Raw genomic sequence first — 23,168 nt, forward strand, 5'->3', positions numbered from 1 at the left:
CCAACGAAACACCGATCCTGGCAAGTTTCTAACTTATAATTATCATCTCTGGCTATACGCTCGAGCTCGTCTATGACAACGTCCGATGCTGTGGCAACACGATCCGCTCCGTATTACGGTTCCTTTACCATCATCGCAACGCAAAAAGGATATCATCGTCGACATCGACACGCCTAATATCATACACGCGCTCATACACGTACACTGCCATTCGCAAGTATTGGGACACCTGCCGGTCTCATACGAAACGTGACAATTAATTCGTACTGCTATCTGATCAATGGTAAATAAACGATCAAGATTCTGTATTTATGCAAAGCAAAAGATTGCTAAAACTTCTTGAAAGAATTACAGTAAGATAGTAAATTAGTATAATTATGCATTAACCTCGACAGTTTCCTAACTTTAATACTGAAAAGCTTGAATTAGACAAAAGATCGCAAGGTCGTAAAGGGGTTCTTCTATTCTATTCTCCCTGAGCACAGTGATAACTGTAGGATATTTTATCGACGTTTCCTACCGTGCTCGGCAGTCTTTTGAACGTCGTGGCCTGTGAACAGCTCGCATGTTCGCTACTATGATGCGGATCAACGCAATTGCTCGCATATTATAATTTATAACTGTGCCTCTGTGCAAGGACTATTTGGATGTGAACAATCGGCACGCCGACAATACGAGACCTTAAATCATAATTTGGTTAATGTGGAATGTAATGTCGATGTTGGCGGAAGCGTCTCTACATCCCGATAGGTTGGGGCAGACAATGCGCTGGTGAGAACGAGAGGACAGGCTCGCTCGTTCGTTCGTTTGTTCGTTCGTTGCACGATAGTTGGCCGACGCCTGGTCGGTCGGCTAGCTGGCACGTTCGCGCGCGACCACGTGCGCGCTTCTGTACTCTATGCGAGGGATTATAAATCGCTGACCAATGAGTGCATTCCATTTGTTATCACGATCGTTGGTACGCCAGTTAGACGCTGTTCGTTGTTTTATGCTTGAAATATCGCGCTGCGTAGACGACGTTAACCTCGTCTTTTGTCGATCGACGAGAACCGAGTCAAACGAAACTATTACGCCTCGGAACGACCGCTGCGGTCTCGCGGTAGTTCTCGTTGATGTTGGATACGCTTGAACCCAGTGGTGTACCGGTTATCCTACAGTTGCGAACGTCCGTTTGTAATAACACACCTTATCTCGTTTCAAAGATAAAGTTCAAATATATATTCTTCGATTGTAGTTAGATCAATTTTAATTATTGAAAATACAAGCAGAAACGAAAAGCCTCATTAAAAAATAAGAGATTCGCAAATAAAGAAATTGTTATATCCAAGTAAATGAGGATCCAGTTAACGAATTGATTGGCCAACAGTGGTTAGCAGGCTAAAATAGTTCTATTTGCGATTCATTTGTCTTTATTAACATTTAATTTCATGATTATAGACATTTATATTTAATTTTGGACTCGGTAAAAGAGAACAGATTAGAAGAAACACGCAATGATGGATGATGGAGCGCGTTAAGTGATATAAGTACGTATATGGTCAGACGCAAGAGATACGTGTCCGAGCGAAGCAATAGCTGAGGAGTAGATTCGTGTTATTTTTGTTAGACATAATGGACACGTGCTGCTCGATTCGCACAATATATCCGCCATCATTTAAAAGAACATTTAACGCGACTGTCTCTTGGTTCGCGAAACAATAACGACGGGATATTATCAATTACCAAGCCCTGATATCACTACTCACCATACGTGCAGTAAGATAGTCAATCGTTTACACGCTGGACATTCGCGAGCGTAACGTTTAACCCTAGTGTCCGAGCCAGTTACACTTTCCATATTTCTTCCAATAATATTTTTATTTCCTAGTGAAAATACTACGACGCTGCTCTTGATTTCATTCTTTGGACATTTCCGCATCAAACTTTACAGAAAAGTCTCGAACATCGAATCTTCAAATTCTTTTACGTGCTCCACATTTTACTTACCGTACGAGGGTTAACCTATCCCTTCCGCTCTGCCTCTCTCTTTCTCTGTACATTTCTAAATGCGAAACGAAGAAGAAATTAGAATGTAGAAAAACTGAGTAGACCGTGGCAAAAGCGAACAGAAAAGGGAGAGTGAATCAGAGGGTGATGGTTAGAAGAGGGGTATGGTGTGGGGCAGAGACGGCTGGTGGGGGAGGGGAATAGAAACAGGCAGCCGGTCGTTAGATGGGTAGCGCGAAAGGTGGTCGGTGGAAAAGGAGGTGGAGGAGGAGGTAGCGGAGGAGGAGGTGGAGAAGAGGAGGTGTTGGTGGAGGAGGAAGGGCGGCGGTAGAAGGGTAGCCATAAAAGTTTATGCTCTCCATATGTTGTAATATAGTCGGTAGCAAGCGGCAGGGTGCGGGGGGATCGGTAAAATATGCGGGCAATAAGTATGGATTGTTATTAACACGGGGCGCGCGGTGTCCGCCGCGTTTCTGAATCCATTACCTCCGCATGGCGGCTGAAATACCGGCCGATATATCCGACCTGGTGTGTACATCGCCGCACCAATGGCGAGGGAAAGAGTAGAGGCAGGAACGCTAGATAGCGAATGCGAGAATGAGAATGAGAATGGGAGAGGGAAAGAGAGGAGAGGATTCGGAGAGCGTATGAATGGATTAGCAGGTACGGCAGGCGCGGTGCGGCTAAAATTACGATCGGATTTCACGTGCCGTACACCCAGACCAGACGTATACGTATGTACGTTCAAGCCTGCGTTTACACCGTACAAGCGTATTCACTTTCCGACACGGAGAAAACCCAGTCGTCCCGCTTTCCTTCGCGAGCTTCCCCTGTCCCGAGCCTACCGTTTAACGGCATCGCGAAATCATGCGGATGATCGTTCCTGTTGTCCTAACGAGATTCGACTTCTTTTTCGAAAGTCAACATCTTTCCACCATCGACTGTTAAACCTGGCTGGTCAAGAACAGGATAACCTCCTGTTACGGTACGAAGATCGGCGAATTCGTTCAAGCCTCTTACTTTTATTAAAAAGATGAAAGACGTCGAAAGCGAAACTCGTTTCTTTTTCTTTCCTCCTTTAACGCAGTTTTGATCTTCATGAATTGTAATAAGAGTCGCGAAAGTGCGAGCCGCGAACCAGCTATACAGAGCTTCCTTTCTACATTTACACCTCTTCATTCTTATTTTCACTGGGCGTACACCTTCTTGCATCGATTGTTAAACTTGGCCGATTAAGAACACGGTAATCCCCTGTTCACGATCGTGACTCACACCTTTCCAGACTCTTAAAATGGAAAGACAAATAATCGTGGTAGAACGAGCACGGCAGACGACTGATGGGTCTGGCATGGCTCTAACTAGACGCAATCAAGCGAGGAGCCGGAGTTTGTGGCTGGTTACGAGAAAGAGAGAGAGAGAGAGGAATGAAGACTAACAGCGTGTCGCTCGGAGGCTAACCAGAAGTAATGCTACCTTGGATCAATCTCCCCCATCCAGAATCCAAAGCCGCGACTGAAGACGAGGTCGAGACCGAAATTCGCCGGACCGACATCGACATAGACGCCAATCCTTGACAACGCAGCATCGCTCATTTTCTTTCCGCAACTTCTTACCTCGTCCGCTATTTCGCCCCTACCGCATTTTTTACCTTTCGCTTCGTTTTCATTATCGAAACGATCCAAGTTAAGCGGATCAATGTCGTATACCAACTGTCTATGCGAAGATGACTGACCAAAGAAAGTTTTCTCCGATTTGTTACTTGTTACTATTTCTTACCGAACGTGACGAAGCAGAAAATGAAAAAGATAGTTGGTACTTGAAAGGAAAGATTCGACAGGGGCTAGCCAGGTATTCGTAGGTAGTCGACGTATATGATACGTTGGAGGCAAAGCATCGTTTGGAGGAAAGTGGTGCAAAGGTGGGCGAGAATCGCGCGCGACGCAACCGAATCGCTGCGGTATTTATCGCTATCCGAAATACATTCATTTTCATTTCGAACATTACGTGCGAGTAGCGTAGAAGGGTGAGGAGGCGAGGATGGCGATCGAAGGGGAACGAAAAGTGGTAGGGGAGTATGGTACCACGAGAGGGGGGGAGAAGCGAAGGGAAGCATCAGCAGCACCGCCAGCAGCCAGGGTATTACCAAGAGCCAATGATATAGTGACTATTACCGTCACTACATACTCGTGCGCGGAGTGATGGCGGGTGACTGCGTGCTTCGATAGCGCTAAGCCTCGGGGCAGTAAAATACATTGGTCCGGTAGCTGTGATCCGGCCGTATCAATGCTGCTCGCCCGTTATGCACGCGAACCACCACCCTCGCTGCCTTCCACGCGAGGCCACTGCACTTATGGCAGCGTGCACAAACTATCCACCGTCCCATCGCGGTTCATCGCGGCTCATCGCGGTCTATCTTGACCCGTCGTGGCCCATCGCAGAAATATTCCATCTATATACCGACACTTCGATTATGACCATTCGTCGTCGTTCATTGTTGTTCGCCATAGTTTACCGTACTGCTCTACTTCGTGCAAATATCTTATTTGTCTCTTTTCAAGATAGAGTAGACTGCCCTCAACCTGTCCTTACGCCACTGAACAATCTGCGGTCTTGTCGAATGACAGCAGTGCGTATATATGGCAAGGTGTAATTGTCAGTTTTCTTTATTCAGACGTAATAGATTTCTTGTTAAAGATATTAGCGCAACCAGACAACCGATAAACTTTACTATATATACGCTACAAAGTACGATTCGCATTTCGACTTAAGAACGTCGAATGATTTTTCGTATTTGCTCCGGTAGTTTGTGTTAGCCGAAATAGCTGCACAGTTTTATCATAGACGAGAAGTAGATCCAAATACGGTAGATCCAAAGAGGTACATCTCACGGATTCAGCTAAATGTGTAATTAGCTGTGGACGACTGAAAGCTCCTCGTCTACAAAGGCTATCAATTGTCTTCTGTTAGTTGCTTCTAATAACAAATATGTGCACACGTGACAGAAATTCGGAATCCAATTTTCTGCAACTCTCGTTGGTCACTCGTACGACCGCTACAAACGTTTGATTTTGGCAGCGATTATTGTCAAAGTATGGTCTGAAAGGTTCGGACCATGAGTCAGTTGCCTTTCCGTTAAGGTGGCAACCGGTTGCCGTGTACGAAACTTGGGTAATTTCCGGATAAGCGAGCCGCCTCTTGGGAATGTCATGGTGGGAAGAAGGGCGTCTTTCACGCCCGCGGACTTGATAACTCGTTAAATATGCATATTCCGAGAAGAGGGCCAGATCTGGCTAGCTAAACCAGGGGAGAACCACGAGAAGGGGATTTTCATCGGACAGTCTTCCTCAATTATCTCATGGTTGACGATCTAATCGCGCATACCGCACCATCGTGGCTAAAACGAAAGCTTTGGAAAACCTTTGAAACATCTACCTTTGGCTTAATACCATCGCCTTAATGCTCCTCCGCCTCGTGTTTCATCCATTGTCCGGTTTTCGCTTTCCACTTCCCGCTTCCCATTCTTTCTTTTTCACGAGACCGAGGAACGCAACGAACAGTAGATACACGACTTAGAATTTCTAATTAATTTCCCTGATACGTTCTGCCTGATATCTTTCGTGGATATTCTTAAACGAGACCACATCCGTGTTAGACAGCGAATTCGCTACCGGCGTTCTTCGAATAATCTTCGAATGCGCGAGACGCATCGATCGCCATTATTCGAGGAGGCTCGTCGCTTTTGGATGCAATTCCGGCTGGAATCCTGCGCGATTCTGCTCATTGTTTCCGGTTAACGATGTCGAAGGGAACCACCGGTTATCGCCCAATATTCCACGTTAGCAAACTATTCGTTAGAGTCCGCACATCGTGAAGCCGATTCGTTCGTCATCGAACGCCGACTCGGGACGATTTTCTTCGTTCGTCCACTTTCTCCCGCTTTCAGAAACCTTCGCGTCGTTCTTTCAAACTAAAGTATTCCACTTCTTACAGAAGATAACGAGCATCGAAAAGAAAGATCCGTGCCTGCTTGAAATTTTCATCGCGCGCAATTGTCGTGCGTGATCGTCAGGCATGATAAAGAGTGGCGATCCACGCGTAATCCCCATGGATCCGTTATTCGCTGGCAATAAACAGTTTTCCGTTAATAGGACCGAGGTGGACCGAGTAGACCGAGTGGACCGAGTGAACCGGGTGAACCGGGTGGACAGGGTAGATTGGGTGGACTGGGTGGTGAAACGGGTGGTGGATCGTACGGTGGAACGGGTGGCGAGTGCTGCGAGACTCGTACATTCGTAGAACCGCCGGTAAAATAGTAACAGCAGATGGTACAACAGGGAGGAGGTGAGCCGAAGCGAGGGTGGCATGCATAGAGGAGAAACAACGAGAGAAGGGAGGAAGCTGGAAGGGTTGCTGGTTGGCTACAGCTTCGCTACGAAGGCGAAGCAAGTTGTATCTCACAGATCTGTCGCGTGATTAAGCTTATTAAACGCTTAACTCATCTTACTCTGCTCCTTCTCTTCCGTTTCACTCTTCCACCCACCATGCTCTCTCTCTCTCTCTCTCTCTCTCTCTCTCTCTCCCTCGTCATAGACCGTCTTTCTCGCGATTCACAGCTTTTCCCCTCTACGCGAAATAGATATACGTAGGTGTGCGTTAATGTGACCAAACTGCAGATACGAATGGTTTCTATACGCGCGTCTCTTCTATCATTGCTCCTCTTGTCACACGTGCGGCTGTGTTTCGTTCCATTCTTCGTTCGTTCAACGTTCTATCTGAGTTTACTTTTGCTCGTGCAGCTTCAACACCATGATTTCAGCCATTATCGTTCTTCTAGCAATGTTTCTTCAAGCGTGTGTATGTTTCGAGCAGCTATTATACGGAAATACGTAGATCAAAATGGAGGAATCGAAGAAGCTGTAGGATCGCAAGACGACGATCGAGGAATGAATCGATTTATTCTGGACCGACAAACGACAACCGACAAACGACGAACGACGAATGATAAACGACAAACGACAAACGACAAACGACAAACGACAAACGACGAACGACGAACGACGAAACAGTGATGGCTCGCGAACGAATCGCAGCGCGCCCGATTGTCTCACCGCGGTAACGGTGACTACAGATTAAACTGTGGATTTTGCGAACCGCAATGCTTGTTGCGAAATTAATCCACGCAGTTCGTTATTACGACAGTTACATCGGTGGTACGTGTAATCTGACCGTGCTTTTGTTGCTGAGCACATCGAAACCACCGAACAATTCTTCTTTGTTAATGGCGTCTGTTTACGATATAAAACTGTTTGTCCGCGATAATGGCCGTCGCAATGCGCACCAATAATTATTTCGAATTACGAAATCGCGAAATGGGCTTTTACACGGAGTTACGAACTGCAATCATTCTCGCGCGTATAAACGTCGATCGAACCGCATTGCGATTGTTTCGAGAGAGAGCGAGTGCGATTCGTCGCGCGCTAACCACCGCCGAAAAAACAAAATCATCCTGTGGATTTATGCACGTCCGATTCTTTCAAACCTTTCCTCTGTCACGCAATCAACACGTCCAACTATGCTTTCGATATATGTATACATTCGCGTGGTGCAAATCTTCGCTACCATCGTGACCACGACAACACCTAATGAATTTCGAAAGTCTTTGTTAATACATTCTCGTAATCGCCTTACGACAAAGAATCTCCTTATCGTTCGTGTAACTCAACCTCGATTCGACCTGCGCAAACTTTGATTCTTACCGAGTAATATGAAAATTTTCCGCGGTATACAGCCACCGATTAGTCGTGCCGCTACTCGATAAAATAATTTATCGAATATATTTCAATTTCACGCGTATTATGCCGCCCCGAAAGAGTAATTCAATGGAAAATATAAATATTCATTTGCGGGGATTTAAAGCGAACGGATGTTCTCTCTCGCACACTTACCCATACTTCTCTTATTCACTCACTTCCATCGAATCCATCCCCCTCCTTTTCTGCCCCTCCCCCTCCCTTCTACCTCGCATTCACCCCGCCTACTCAACGAACCGATGATTTATACCGGCAAAATAATAATTTAATTTCACCGCAGTTGGGCACGATACAAAATTGCACGACAAAAATAATAAATAAATTTTGTGCCGACCGGTCATGTCGATTTCAGTTCGCTACGTTGGCCACCCCCTTATCCACCCTACCCCAGCACACAACGGTAGCGGAATATTTTTATACGTGCTTCCTTTTTACTGGCATAAACGCTCACGTGTTACAACAATGATACGCCAATTCTCCAGCCTTGTACCGATTACATAGATACGCGAATACACGAATACGCGAGTCGCAGAGATATATAGCGAATATCTCTCCGATTTTCGCCCTTGCGCAACCATCGAAACACTCCCGCTTTAGCGTTCGTAGCCCGGGACCATATCTTTGTCCCCTTTAGTTCGAAAATCCTACTTGCCATTCCGAGATCGAAGAAAACTCAAATTTCGTCCTTTTCCGCGCGACATCTTTGTCTTTCTTCGTTCAATTAGGAATATTTAATCGTCGCCTTAACCGGTGTGATGTAACTTTGTGTTGAAGATAAAAAGGCGCCTGGCATCTTCGAATATCTCAACGTATCTTGAAAGACGAAGAGACGCTACATAGGAAATTTTTACTAAGGCAAACTTGAACGCTTAGCTTCTCTCTCTCTCTCTCTCTCGCTCTCTCTCTGGACAGGTGGTTTCTGAGAATTTGAATGAGCGGACGAGAATGAACGAGCGTGAGTAAGATACCAATGGGCAGCTCAATTAACGAGGATATTAGAATTCCGAGAAATCGAAGCAACAAAATATGCGTGTAACAATGCGTAACACGTCATAGCGGATATTGCGAGCGACGGTAGCCCAAATTCCAGTCGAACGTATTTCCTCGAGAGGAACGATTTCAAATCGTTGAAATTTGGAGAATGGTGAAATAGTTCTTCTCCTGTTTTTTCGCTTTTGATCTTGGTACCATTATCCCGCGCTAACTTTCAGAGCATCGTTGGTATCCCTGGGCCGTCTTCTCGGTAGAAACTGTCGTCCCAAACCCAAAGCCATGGTGTATCCGAGACACTTGACGCCATTAGCGGCTCCAAACTGTTCCACGGGCAGTTAAAGTGATTTGCGACTATCCGTAGCCAGAAACCACCTCTCTTTTCGCTTTATCAGCTTACCAAGCCTTCGCTCCTCGTCCCCCTTCTAGCTCGCTGCCCTTTCTCTTTTTCAAGAGACAAAACCGCTTTCTCCCCGTACTTACTTCCCTCTTCTGCGTCTCAGATTATAGAAAGTATCGGCTCGAATTGGTTTCGTTCGCGCCGCCTTCGATCGGCCATCTTCCGAAGGTCGAGCGCAACACCAGCAACGAAAACACAAACAAGAGGAAACGAAGACGACGCACCGCGTAGAAAAAATCAACTCGGGTTCGAACATCCGCGTATGAGCCACCGATTCTCGTATACAGGATAGAGCTATCCTACGTTTTATCTTGCGTTTTATCCCGCGTTTTACCGTGCTCGTACAACCTTCTGTTTTCGTATTCGTTGAAAACCATAATGTTCCTACCACTGATATTTCAGCTAAATAACTACGTGTGACAGCCGTGGTTAAGCGCCGAAATGAACGGGTGCTATTAACGATTAAAAACAAAAAGGGAGCAGCGACAGGACGAAAGGGAAAAAAGAGAAACAAGCGAGCGGGTAGAAAAAGGCGAAATATGAGAGCAGTTAATAACACTTTGCGGGAAATAATACTGCGAGAAAGGCCGCTTACCGTGACAAATAACGACTCTCTCGTTCTTTCCCCTCCTAGTCCTTGTTCTCCTCTCTTCGATGTCTCTACCTATCTCTTTCTCTCTATTCACAGTCTACTTCGAAGCGTTTACAATGTCCCGTGCCACGCTTCTGCGAGATTCGAGTCAGTCTCTGGTCTGTTCTTCGCAACCTGTCCATCGATTCCAACAAGCAAGACGAGTAAAACGAGGTAAGACGAGGTAAGACGAGTAGTTAGACGCAAGGACGTTTCACCTTCGCGCGTTTCTAGCCAAGCCGAGATCTCTGACACGCTCAATTTCCATCGATCCTCACTTGGAACGTTTCTTCCGGCCGTTCTCTCGCGCTTCCACGCGTCCGAGCTCATTAGATCGACCGGTAGCGTCGACGCGATAACAACGTCAGCCTGCATTCAGCGCGCCACGGACGTCACCGTCGTCGCTTGAAACATTCACAGTTGACAGATGTCACGCGCTGACCCGCGTCACACCTGTCACCTGTCAACCACCGATCCGGACGAATTACGCGATACAACGAGCACGTGTTACGTCTCGAATAATGCGCGGAAAATTTCAGTGAACCATCATTATATCGGCTGGATACGTGGAAGCCGTGAGTATCGTTGACAGAAAAATGATAGACAAGTTGCGGAGACGATACTCGATAGCGTCCAGGTCGGACTCGTTAAGGGCAACCGTGATCGTTCGCACGCGAAACGTCGAGGCGTGTCCGCTATTTGCGAAACTAACAGCTACGATCCAGATCGATAACGCGAGATCATGATCGTGAAACCACTTCTAACGTGGGCGCTGTTAATTGCACGTGGAGATGCGCTAGTGCGCGATTTAGCTGATTTGTAGCAACAACATAGTGTTGGTAAAATATTAGGGCATTATAAAATATAGCGTATTGAATATGCATGTAAATCTTTCGTAAGATAAATATATATTGCAGTGTAAGATACGGTGGCTAAAATTCATAAAGATCGCTGGCTAAATTATTAATCGTTAGTTATTGTTGCTATCTATTGCTATCTGTTTCGTTGTATCTTTACTTCAATTTTTAGATACTCTTCTTTCCTTGTCTTTCTTTTTTGCCAGCGTGAATACAGCGTGTTCGTTCACTAATCTATAATATATTATAGGCAAGAAAAAGATAAATTATTTTTCAATACAGCTTGAAACGTGCCATACTTCGTTCCTTATCATGTTAACCAGAAAATATAAGGATTGAAAAGTTCTGGGTGGCTTCCCATTAACGATAAAACTATCATCGGTATCCATCGTCGGTATACCGCGATACATAGCCCGAATTTGCAAGAGGACATGGTTGACTCGCGCTGGAAATGACGAACGAATAAACACGCGATCCGCACGCTTTCATCAGTCAAACGATTCCTTTCGGTTATTATCCGATTAAAATAGTCCGTTTAAATATAACGCGGTACACACACAGAGCAGAAGGGGTGCGAAGCTCGAAGAGAAGGTAAGCCTAGCGCTAAGCGAGGCTCTCGATCGTACCGCCTGGACAAAAGGGACAAGGTGATGCTGTTTCGCTAGTGGAAAAATATTTCTCACGGTGTTTGCGAGCACGCCCACTTCGGACTTCCTCTATTCTTCCCCTTTCTTCGTTTTGCCCTCTTCAACCGGCCTTTTCTCCAGTGCTCGCGCTTTTCCCGACTTTATTTCACCAGCGAAAAATTATCGTCGTATTCGTCGTACGCTGTGCTCCCGAGATTGTGCTCGTGTGCGTACGTACGTGTGCAAACGACGCAAGAACAATGGCACTGAATTGGCGTCTAACCGGTGAGCAATAGGTCCATCCCTTTCGTCCGAATAAAGGCGCTCCCGTTAATTAATGGAGCCTATAAATCAGCACTCGGAATAATACCCAAGGAGACAACAGGAATAGTTTATAAAGCGGCTGGGGAGTGCCGATGCCTTTGCCTTTGCCTGTGCGGACGTCTCGACGATCTTGACTTTTAACGGTGCAACGCGCTGAATCTTTCAGCTACTCTCACCGTGTGTCGTAAAGACAAACACGACTGTGTTCGCGTAACACGTCAAAACGTACTTGTACCGGTCGTTCATCCATGAATGATAAAGAGAGAAAGAACATTCCTACGTAACGCTTTGCCAAGATCTTACATTTCGACGATAAGTTGACCGATATGACGATATCGTTCTTCGACTGATTCGAATCATTTACGAAGTTAAGAGTCCGAGGTCGAATTGCCCATTCAAACGCTTTGGTAGTTGATAATAACATTGCTATTAGAAACGCTTTGAATCACGCCTCTCAATTTTTCGTAGAGGATAAATTTTACCGACGATAAAAATAATTAAAACTTTGTGTAATAGCAACTCGATGACCAAGAACCGTAGCAACAAATACGATTAGACGGCCGTTCTATGTTCGGTCGCTTCACGTATCCAACGCGTTCACCCGTCACGGAGCGATTACCCCCCTGGAAAGGAATATAGCATAGGAAAGAAACGAGGTTGCTCGTTTTTCCATTCGTTTTCTCTTCTAATTCGTTCCCTCGGGCAAGCTTCGGGAGGACGACGTCGCGGTACGCGAATTTATCTTAAACGTAAAACGAACCAAACACGCTCGCTTGATATACGGTCGCGTAATGTCTATATTTTTATTATTTACGGGCTGCGAGATAAGTGAACAGACCTCCCTCTTTTACCGCTTCCCTCACCCCGTCCGTGCGCGCTTCTGCTTCCCTGACGATTCGAAGCAGCCCGAGCTCTCTGTATGGAGTACCGTGATAGAGTCTATGCCGCAAGAAACGCGGACATTCGTTCCACGAGCACGACGTACAATGCTAACTTCTCAGCTTGAAACCACCCTTTCTCTTTCCGCTCTCTTCTACCCGACCCACCACCCACCCCCGATGTATCACGACCTCTCCGTTCCCATTCTCGACGCCCTTCCCCCATTCTCCTACCCTCTGCGTACCTTTTCCGTACTGTCTCCGCTACCAACACCGCCGGCTGCCATTGTATCGAGAAATATCACGCGCCTATAAATCATCCCGAACACCGCATATTATACCAGCGAACTATTCGCGAAAGGTAGGGGTGGTGACCTGTGCACGGTTCTGGGATACTGGCTACCAGTGGCGAGTGGCCGACTACCCTGTGCCGAGCGGCGAGGGGTGTCTGGTGTCCGGTATCGGGTGTCGGCTGTCGGCCGATGGCTAGTGGCTAGTAGAATGGTTGCGCGGTTCGATCGAAACTGACGCGACATCGATTATTTTATTTCTCTTCGCAAAGCCGCCGTCATCGGCCGAATCGTTGATTCGCCGAATCGTCCAATGGACGTCCATTTGGTTATTTTAAACATCGTGTTCCGACGGGTTCGCTGTCAGCGAAAAATCGACGACGCTTAACTTTCCGGTTGGCGATGAGAGCGATCGACTGTTGACCGACTTGAACGCGTGGCACATGCTCGCCACGTTCAAAATTCTTCCTCGTCGTACGTCAAATTAAGGCAAACGTCTCAAGGACGTGGAAGATGTTTTCGTTGTTTGAAAATAAACGAGGGATAAACGAGAGAGGAAACGAGGATCGAAAGATACGAATTGATTCGAAGAAAAAATGTTGGTATACAATGGGGGAAAAAGTTTCGTTGGGAGCGATAACGAGGCTAGGAAAATACAAAAGTGGGACATAACGGTTTGGCGGCAGCCGTAACACGTTCGCGGTTGGTAGCAATAGTGGCGGTGGCGTACGCTTTGGAAAAAGGGAACAGCGATGGCACGAGAGAAAGAGAGTAAAAGGATAGAAGGGGAGAGTGGAGGAGAGGGTAAGGGGAAGCACGAGCAACGAGCAGCGGACAACGGGCAATGAGCAGCGGGCAGTGGGCGCAGTGGGCAGTGGGCAGTGGACAGAGCGGGCCGCGGGCACCGGGCAGCTGGCAGGAGGCAGGAAAGAGGAGGTGGTGACGGTAGCGACGGCAGTAGCGGTAGAGGTAGCGGTAGAGGTAGCGGTGGCGGTATGAAACAGCGGTGGTGGTAGCGGCGGCAGCGGCGGCGGCGGCGGCGGCGGCGGCGGCGGTGGCGGCGGCGGTGGTGGTAGAGACGGAGGATGAGGAAGCGGCGAAAGAGCGGGGGAAGAGGTAAACGGCTGTCGACCCATCGCTCATACCACGTTTCTCGTACACACGCTGATCTAGTTGTATTTATGCCAGCAGTGAATCACGTCGAAGGTTTGATTTGTCGATGGCTTTTATGGACGGGAATTAACGCGTGCAGCGCTTCGCATTTTGTTACGGCAAATGCCGTTCCCTCCATCCCCATTCCCTCCCTCCATCCCACCAGCCGCCCGTTTATACCCTTCTCTTTTGGTTGGTTCAACATTTCCAAATAACCGGTACTCGTTCGATGATTTGTACTTCCACTTTACCAATTTTTTAATGCGAAAACAACAGTCGCCCGTCATCCCCGTCCTCCACCGATTCGACTCTAAATATGATAAAAGGTCGTGCCGTGGCATCCGCCTAAAACGAATACTTCGGCCCGATCGAACGGAGATCGATAAAAATTACACGCATCTTGTCGTCTCTCGTGCAAATACTTTCTTCCTTCGATTACGACCTTTCTCTCCGTGTCCCCTACCCTTACGTCTTTTTCTCCCTTACGTTTTCGCCGTTACTTTCCGCTTCCCGCCGCCCATTAAATCAGCACGCGGTTCGTTCGCGCTTTTAACGACGCGTTCTTTTAAACGCGTTTTAATTCCCTCCGCCTGAAGAAAGCGTTACTGTGACACGCGCGATTTAAGTCGTTAATCGCCCCGCGTTGATAATTCAAGCAAGCGGGATAAGGAAGGTACACGCGCGCGCTAGCATCATCGACAACGTGAACCGTAATTGTATGGGAAAGATGGCACTTTGCTCGGCATTTTGTCGCCTTGGACCCCTAATGGCCGGTGGTTGATAACAAGGTTTACAGACTAGACAGCGCTGCCCACTGAGAGACGTTGACAGCGGCTTTCAACCTTCCCGCGGCTCCAGCTGCCTCGATCCGATCCGTGGTCAGTTCAAATGCGTTACGAGTTACTCTTGACTTTTCCCAGCGCGTATCATACGTGTTCCGGTTACCCGTCTGGTACACGGTTCGCATACGTTCCTTTTGCTTCCGGCGAGAGGAGGCAAAGTATAACTTGCGCGTTATACCACCGCTGACCGAATAGACACGGTCGTGCACGCGCGAGGAAACTTGCATGGTATAGAGCACGTGCGCGCTGCACCCCGTGCACCGTAAGCGCGGTCAGGCGCGTTACGCGACGCAAGAAGAAGGCTTTTCTGCTAATCCTCGGTGCGGCACTAAACGAGCTGGTGGATTTGTTGGAAAGAGCTTATACTTACTGAGACAGAGAGAATGCCCCTCCGCTAGAACAGAAACAGGAAATAGAAGGTAGGGAAAAGGTGCAGCAACGTGGCTTCTGCTCGTGAAACTACAAAGCTCCTATCCACACGCGGGCTAACAACAATGGGATGATCCGGCCGGATTACGCGATCCGACACGAAGAAGAGGCCGACTGCTTCGTTTTGTTACCGACATTCAAGCGAGACTATGCTTGCGATACACTTTAACGATTCTACCATTTTCACCAGACATTCCGATGCTCGTTTCCTTTTTCGTCAATCGCGCATTCATTTTTCGGATCTTGATTACACTCGAGAGACAAAAATTCTTTGTCTCTGTGTATCATGTATATTCTTTCCTTTTTTCTTTTTTTTTTTTTTTTTTTTTTTTAAAGAATTACAATAACTATGGCTTTCGTGTTCGCAGTCTTGGACCATATCTGAACGCGTCACTTCTGAGAATTTTTCTCAGGGAACAAGAAAGAACGTTTGTGAGTGAAATACCAATCCTTGACACGGATATATAGGTGTTATGCTGCTTCTGGTCAATTGTTATTAATTCTCGTTTGCAAGAATTGATGGAGTCAGCGATGAACGCCAAATCGAGCAAAAATCCGAACGTTGGAACGAATAATATAGTACACACAAACCTCGAGTACTTAATGGTACGTTCTTCCTACGGAAATCACGCGGTATATACGTTGAGCGATTTAGTGATCGACGATATGCTAGCAATAGGTACAGGATAGGGTAGGTAAGCAGTCAACCAACCAGTCAGCCAACCAGCCAGCCAGCCAGCCAGCCAGCCAGCCAGCCAGGTAGGTAGGTAGATGCACGGACGAAGAAGAAGATAGGTAACAAGCGCGCGTGAGAAACATGGGGGGAGGAGAGAGAGAGAGAGAGAGTGGAAGAGGAAGAGAGAGACTCGGGTGGTGACGTTGACTAATGATGGTGGTGAGAGAACACACTCTACTCTAACCCGACCTGTTGCACCCCCAATAAACCCCGTCAAACGACGCACCGCTAAATAGAATCGCACCGTGTCTCTCGATCTTACAGACTGCTTCATGCCACCAACTGGAAACACGATTTCTCATTACGATTAAATTATCCCATAACGCCGATACTTTAACTCGTAGAATCAACAACTGAAATCTAACGTGTCCGCGTTAGAAATATGTTTCCTTCTCTCCTCCTGTCATCTAACGCATTTTTTATTATCTATCGAGATCTTGACGAAACTTATTCGAAAGTTATGTACAAGAAAGAATACTCTAGCCTGTGAAGCCTGAATAAGAAGCCTGTGAAGATTATTTGAAGGAATTCGCTATCGATAAAGGCGAGAGATTTTTCGAGGAAAAAGCTCATAATGTTATAGACGAAAAAGATATCTAATTCCAAATATAAACGTTTTTCGACCAAAGTATCCGGATATTTACGATTATCGATAAGATAAGTAAATACCGAATACGCGATACGGTCGTACAATTACAAGATTATACGAAAAATTGTGCAAGGACGTCGATCACAGACTGAACGGTGTCCGAAACGAATAGAACAGATCGAGATTATGCCACTGGCACAAGAGTGGCAATGGCAGCGACGGTAACGTTGTTGATCGAAACGTCGTTGAAGACGATATTGGAAAGTCGCATCCGATGAAAGACCGAATCGACGATCTTCCGTTCTCGCAAGACTGGCCTGACCGCGCCACGTCGAGCACTCTTCAACGCGGATTCAATCCCGGTGAGCCACGAAATAATCATCTCCCGGCGATTCATCCCTTCGCCAGCAGAAGCCTCTTATTGCTGGAATCGTCCGCAGTCTGGTCAGGAATAAACGTCTGTCGTTCTCCCTTTCTTGGTTTTCCCTCGTGCCAATATCTTCTGACCTCCATGATCTTTCTCCCTATCGCTTCTCACGTCCGCCATCGTTTAAACAATACCGGTATTCTTATTAACAATTACTCGGATATTATACGTTCACTGAGCATTACGACCTTACAAGATACGTGATAGATACACATGCTATCCAAAGCATCTTGGTAGAATTAACGCCAATGCGTCTATTAGAGACATTCTAATACGTTCACACCACAGCTGTACGCTTCTCGTTTCGAATATACCGACGTCATCACCAGATTGTCATAATTTGCAAATCAATTCGCTAACAGCGTAAACTTCTTTGACGACTTTACGTCTTCTTTCAAGTTAAACGGACAAAAAGTTCTCTGAAGCGGATTAGATACTTAGACAATTATCAATTTTGTGCTTTGCGACATTTCGCTCGTGTATAAAAGAGGGGTGAACTGGTGTATAATAGAACAAATAAAATAAGTATGAATTTTTGGACATTTTTTAAAATTGAAAAAGTACGGATAGATGGAAAGAAAGAATGCAGCGTGGTACGGAAGGAAATCCAAGTTAAATTCAGCCGGTCTGGCTATAGAAACGCCAGGGTCAGATCAGCATATTCGCTTGGTCAATGATACGATACGCGTAGTCTACACGGGACGCATTTTGAATTACCCGATTGCTCTTGCTACTTTTCGCTATTTACCGTACAACAGGTAAATATACTCTGCTCGCCACGCACTCTTACACGCCTTCGTTGCTTTATAGCCGTATTGTTCTGAAAATCAAGAAATATGTCACCGACAGCGAGGGTAAAATGCTCGGGAACCAAGCGTCGTCGTAGCAGTGTCACGGCCAGGAAAACGTTACTCTCCTCGCTCTTTTCGTCTCTCCTCCCTCGTTTCTCAAGCCTAGTTGCACCGTCTTTCGTCTACTCCCGATTCACCCTCTCTCTCTGTTTTCTTCCCATGTCACTCGTTCCTTTTGTATTTTCGTATGCTCCACCTCACACAACCCACCCCTTGAATCCTTTTAGATACATTTTGAATTGGCGCAACGAACTGACTCCAGGTTAACGGTCGAACAATGAATTATCCCGTCGACTTGTCCTCCAGGCACGTTATCCTCCAACGAAGATTCCCTTTTTATCACGACCAAGAATAAACATGTTTCGACAGCACGTTTCAAGTGCAACGAGTTTAACATGTTGACTAACCCGATACGAGTTAACCGGTACTCAATAAATCATCTCCAAAAAAAAAAAAAAAGGATAAGAATATTTAAACCATTTTGTTTTATATCTTTTATGTTTCATTTTAGCTTGTCCAGGATTTAATATTTTACTGGTTTTGACGCTTAAGGATTCTGCTCTTTCGCGAAGAAGATTTGGCAGTTACGGTTAGCATATTGCTTTTCATTATGTTACGAGAAGACTCGTACAAGGTGTCTATATCTATGGTCTTCGTTTTAAAAAACAATTCTTCCTCTACCGATCGACGCGCGACTTTGAATTTTTGATCGGAGAAGGCAGCCAGTCCGTGTTGAAAGGAGCCGAGAATCGAAAGTTGATTTCGCAGATGCCGGCACGATCTTTGTTGAACATCCAAACCATCGGACGTTCAACTTATTGGTAATCCGTGCAAGGGGGCACACATTCGATTTTATTTCACGGTTTCCTTTATGCGAGAGACGTAGAATTTCTATTAGCTTTGTACCCCGGTTAGATTGAATAGCCGCAGGCTGCCAGGGCATACGTTCATGACTGTTTCATTTACAAATGTATTTCCCTCTCAGACGGAACTTTCAATTTAGTCGGATGCTTCCTACGATTGCATGAAACGCGTAGCCGAAGCTGTTCCATATACACGATACGCCTGCTTAGAACTTTCCTTTCGGGAAACAAATCGAAACGACGGACGAGCTGTTTTTTACGCTCGACCCTGTAAGATCGCCGTTTGGATCCCCGCGGAACAAATCTCGTATCATTTCCGAGTGTTTTCTGAGTACTCGGTAAGAGGAACAGTGAAATTTATCAAAACAAAACGTAGATTCGTAGTAAATCATCGAGCAGTGCGATTAAATTACGATGAACGACATAAAACAAATCTGACAAACGTCTATCAAATTATCAAAGATGAAGAAACGTCAAGAGTACGCTCCTTTGCGGAACTCAGCGTTACCCAACTTTTTCCGTGTCGCGTAACCAGTTTTATAACAGGCAAACAAATTGAAATTCAAACAAACTCGAATATTTTTGGTAAGCTAGCAAAAAACACGTTAGAATTTGGTAAGCCAAAATATAATTCTAATTAAACTATTCTAATTAAACCGCTTCGGCATTTAAAAAAAAAAGTCCCTTCAATGGAAATGCACGATGCTCGAGTGGAGACGAAAGACGAAATAAGCGAAGCCAACGACGTTCGATAGTTCGTACGTTATCGTGGCGAAAAGCAACGTTAATCGGATATCGGCAGATAACGTTGCGTCGCTGGAAAAGGCTATCGCCTTTCCTTCTCTCGTTCTCCTCTGTCGCAGTCGCACACCGTCGTGGCACACTCGCACAGAAGCACCTACTGTATCTGCCGCTCGTATTCCCCGTGTCACCCCTTGTTCGGCGTGTGTAAACGTAGAAACGCACACAGAGATTGGCCAGCGTGCGTAAACACACGTACACATGTACGCGTATCAAGTCAATAATTAACACCAGTTACAACTTGTGGGAATAGTAACGGCGTTTATGCTCCCGGGGACGTCGTATTTCAGGAAAATGTGCTCGTACCGTCGCGCCGCGCTGGTCTGTAGGAGTACCGCGCGAGGATTTGTCGTCGGCGGGAAGCGAGTTCGAAGCGTCGGAGGTCGAGCGAGAGCAAGATGCGAGATGGGAGAGATGCGAGATGCGAGATGCGCGAGACGAGGCGAAGGGAGGCGAAGGTGAAGAGCAGAACGCGATAGAGGAGAAGGGTTTGGAAACACAGGGGATGTTACGGGTGGTGGAAGGTTGCGCGAAACGCTTCTGCCACCGTTAACTCGGTGGTAGCAGATGAACAGATACGGGTTATGGGAGGTAGAAATATAGATTTAGGCTAGAGGCGACCACCAACTCCCTTCTCGTACGTCCTCTCGGCTACACGAGAAAGCTAATACAGATTGCCAGCCACTGAATGAAGCAACCCAACCAGCTCGGTCTTTACGTGTACGTGTACGTGTACGAGCGCGTGCTTACGTTCGCGATAGAGAGAGGATCCGCGGTTTCATCCGCCTAAGTCCTTGGGTTTACAGCGATTATGGATTCGCGTGCGATCTTACACCGACACTGTCGGCATCGTTCGTACCATCCTACGAGGGGCAGGCTAGCTAGCTGCTCGTTCCTACGTTTGGCTTGAGTTTCGGGTTTGCCGCCGTCGTTTCCAACCTAGAGAAGCCAAAACGGCAAAGCACGCGGGGCAGAGGAAGGTGGTAAGGCGGGTGCTAGAGCTGATTTACTACCGGCTTATGGGGTGTGAGACAACGCCACGACGTTAGATCGTCTATGAACGAGTTAATGGACCGAGTAGGTTGCGCCACGCCAAAGACCAAAGACCAACTATTCTAACGAACGACCTTCCTTTTTTCCCTTTTCTTCTCTTCTCTCTTGTTTCTCCGCGGCTTCTCCTTACTTTCGGCATAGCTTTTTTCTTCCGTATATGACGAGTCTTCGTTACATCTTCTCGCCTCGGTAGGAGAAGAGGACGAAGCGATCGAAGGTAAATCAGAGTCATGCTCGTTAGTAGAAGGAAGATATAGGGGATAGTTAAAATAAATCTTAGAAGCGAGTAATTATACGTGTATTAGCTAGTTTCCCCGTTGCGGGAGTGATGGACGACGCAGCGGCAGATGTACTAAAACGGCTCTTCATTCCTCGATTTCCTTTATTGCTACTCGACGGACACGTTGCGAGCAGCGTCTGCTGTTTCCACGTCCACTCGTTGTTCTCGCGTGAATGTCGCACGTATTCACATTTTCCCGAAGAAAACGAGTCGATCTTTCGACTCTGTAAGTTGCCTATCAACGAAATTCCACGTAATCGTCAACTCGACCACATCAACGTTTACCAAAAATTGATTAACACGTATCGATCGGGATACACTTTCGATTCAAAGTTATCGATTATAGCTTCTACCAAAACCAGTTCGACGGATTATGTTCGTCGCTGGCTTTATGAGCTCATCGACAATTACTAGTGTTTTGCCCCGGAGTCCAATTAGTTGCTGATCAAAGTAACATTTATCCACAGCTCTTTACTTCCGTTCTCATTAAGCTCATCAGTGCATCGGATAGGCACGTGTTCATGGCGCGATATTAATTTACCTTTGAAAGCAATCGAACAGTCGCGATTCACAAATTCGAACGCGAACTCGCCAAAATTTCCAATAAAATAACCAACTTTAGCCACCCCCTACAGTTGCTGTCGCTGCCGCTGCCTCTGCCGGCAGTGCCATTCTCCTACCCCTCTATTTCTACCCACCAACCTACTCCCTGTACGCACATACGCGCCACGGTATCGCTTTCTTTCTCTCTTCCACTTCTGCCTCTCACCGTCCTTCTCTTTCTTTCTTTCTTTTGCCCCCCCCCCTCCTCTCGTCGTTTCCCTTCGTCCCTGTTGCTCTCTGCGAGTATCGGTGCGGAGACAAGCCACCGCGTCCGCTCGCATCATCCTATACGCTCCTCTGTAGCAGGAATCGGTGAACTCATTATTACGATAAACTCGTATACATATTTATCGCGATGCATTATTACTCTTTCGCCGATGGTCCAGCGTGGTCATCGATTGTGAATTTCATTTTGCGACTTAATGTACCGAATAGTAATGCCGCGTCGAGGTACTTTTCATTAACGCGCGCACTGTTTACGGCATTAAGCCCAATTAAAAGCGTACCGGATACAAACGTTAAAGCCAAACCGTTATCTCGTTGCGCCTACTACGAGAGCATTTCTAGCGTGGAAAACGACGCGTGCCAAACGATCGCCTCGCCGTAAGCCGTATCTAACGTTAAGGAGAAACGCCGGCGGACCGTGTTCGTTAAAACAGAGAACCCATCGTCTTCCACCGTTCGTTTCTCCTTTTCTGCGAATCTGTCGCGCGAAATAATGGTCTAGCTTCGGTTTCATTTGGTTAGCGCCAGCTGTACCGGCCGTGTTCCAGCTAATATCGATAAATTCACAGGTGTGCTGCACAAGTGCGCGTCTACAGCGTACAATGCGCATCAATTCCGAAGAGCTTAACGCACGAACGAAAACATACGCGACTCGCTCCGCCATTTCCGAAAAATGTCTACCTCGAAATTTCCTTCGCGGCGTACATCTCGTCAAATTCTTGATCCTGCGCAGTATAACCTAACAATGGAATAAACAACGGATACAACCCAGAAGATGCCAGCGGTCACCGTATTAACGGAAGACGCACATATCGTTTATAGCGTTTAAGTGGACGGTTGCTTCGATCTGGCGACGCGCACGCAACGCGAACCGGCGTTCGAGGAACACGTGCGTGGAACGACCGCGCGTGGAACAAGCGGCTCGCGAACAACCGCTAAGCGCTAATGTTGGCCGGACAAACGGCCGCCACGATGCGGAGGGTTTAGAAACCGTCGGTTAGATAGGGTGAACGAATAGCGGAGTGGCGAGCAAGCGAACAGACGAGGAGTCGCAAGGACGGACAGAAAGAGAGACGAGTTTGAAAGGAGAGAGAATAGGGAACACCGCGGGGAAATAGAGAACGAGAGACCCGTTGTCGGGTGGGAAGGGAAGGGATAGAGAGAACGAAGCTCAGGAGTGAGGGGGGACGTTATTGTTATCTTAGATTTATAGTCATAACGGATGGTACTACCTCGCTAGCCAGCAACCCCGAGCGGTCTTATAATCACCCTCCACCTCTACTTCCATCTCCTCCTGCCCCTGTTCCTCGTCCGCTTTCTCCATCCTCTGCACCCTCGACTATCCACCAGACCGCCCCCCCTCCCTCCCCCGCTGCTCCTTCCCGAGAGTCGAGCTTGCCCTCGCGTAGCTCCACCAGCCGCAGTTTAAGTGATTTGCGACGCGGTAGAGCCGCCATGCAGATCCTTTTGCCTGTAGCTGCCCTCTCGCACCCCGCCGTCGCCTAAACCACCACCACCACTGCCA

The 23,168-nt window shown here is 47.0% G+C and overlaps 1 protein-coding gene across 1 annotated transcript in view; it reads left to right on the forward strand.

Moving 5' to 3' along the window:
• Positions 1-1,316: 1,316 nt before the first annotated feature.
• The window catches only part of LOC126922375 (cytochrome P450 306a1), a 60,635-nt gene continuing 38,783 nt past the window's right edge, over positions 1,317-23,168 (forward strand). The window contains exon 1 of the mRNA XM_050734919.1: positions 1,317-1,327. The gene's annotated coding sequence lies outside the window, so the exon portion shown is untranslated. The remainder of the gene's footprint in view (positions 1,328-23,168) is intronic.

This window comes from Bombus affinis, chromosome 12, assembly GCF_024516045.1.
Source record: "Bombus affinis isolate iyBomAffi1 chromosome 12, iyBomAffi1.2, whole genome shotgun sequence".
Taxonomy (NCBI): Eukaryota; Metazoa; Arthropoda; class Insecta; order Hymenoptera; family Apidae; genus Bombus; species Bombus affinis.